We start from the raw sequence: 523 nt of genomic DNA, 5'->3' as shown, positions 1-523 counted from the left end.
TGCCCCATGTTGGGTGCCAGAATAGACTGTGATGGTTTGACTCTGGCTAAATGCCAGGTATCCACCAAGTCGCTCTATCACTTCCCCCGCTTTTTCCCCTTGTTTTCTCAATAGGGTAAAGAGGGGAAAGAAGATAAACTAACCCTTGTGGGTGAAACAAAAGCAGTTTTAATATAAGCAAAGCGAAGCAAAAGTCTGCATGCAGAAGCAAAAGCAAACAGATTTATTCTCTACTTCCCATGGACAGGCGATGTCGGGCCTTCTCAGGAGCAGGGCTCCAATACGCGTAGTGGTTGCCTCAGAGGACCGAGGGTAACCCGACCCCCTTCCTCCTTTCTCCCAGCTTTATACTGAGCAGACGTCATATGGTATGGAATATCCCTTTGGTTGGTTCGGGTCAGCTGTCCTGGTTGTGTCCCCTCCCAAGATCTTGCCCACCCCATCCTACTGGGGGAAATATCAGAAAGAGCCTTGGTGCTGTGTAAGCACTGCTCAGCAGTAGCCACAACACCAGGGTGCTACC

This window comes from Athene cunicularia (assembly GCF_003259725.1).
Source record: "Athene cunicularia isolate RWA chromosome 1 unlocalized genomic scaffold, athCun1 chr1_part2, whole genome shotgun sequence".
In the NCBI taxonomy this organism is placed as follows: Eukaryota; Metazoa; Chordata; class Aves; order Strigiformes; family Strigidae; genus Athene; species Athene cunicularia.
Note: the sequence above shows the minus strand (reverse complement) of the source record.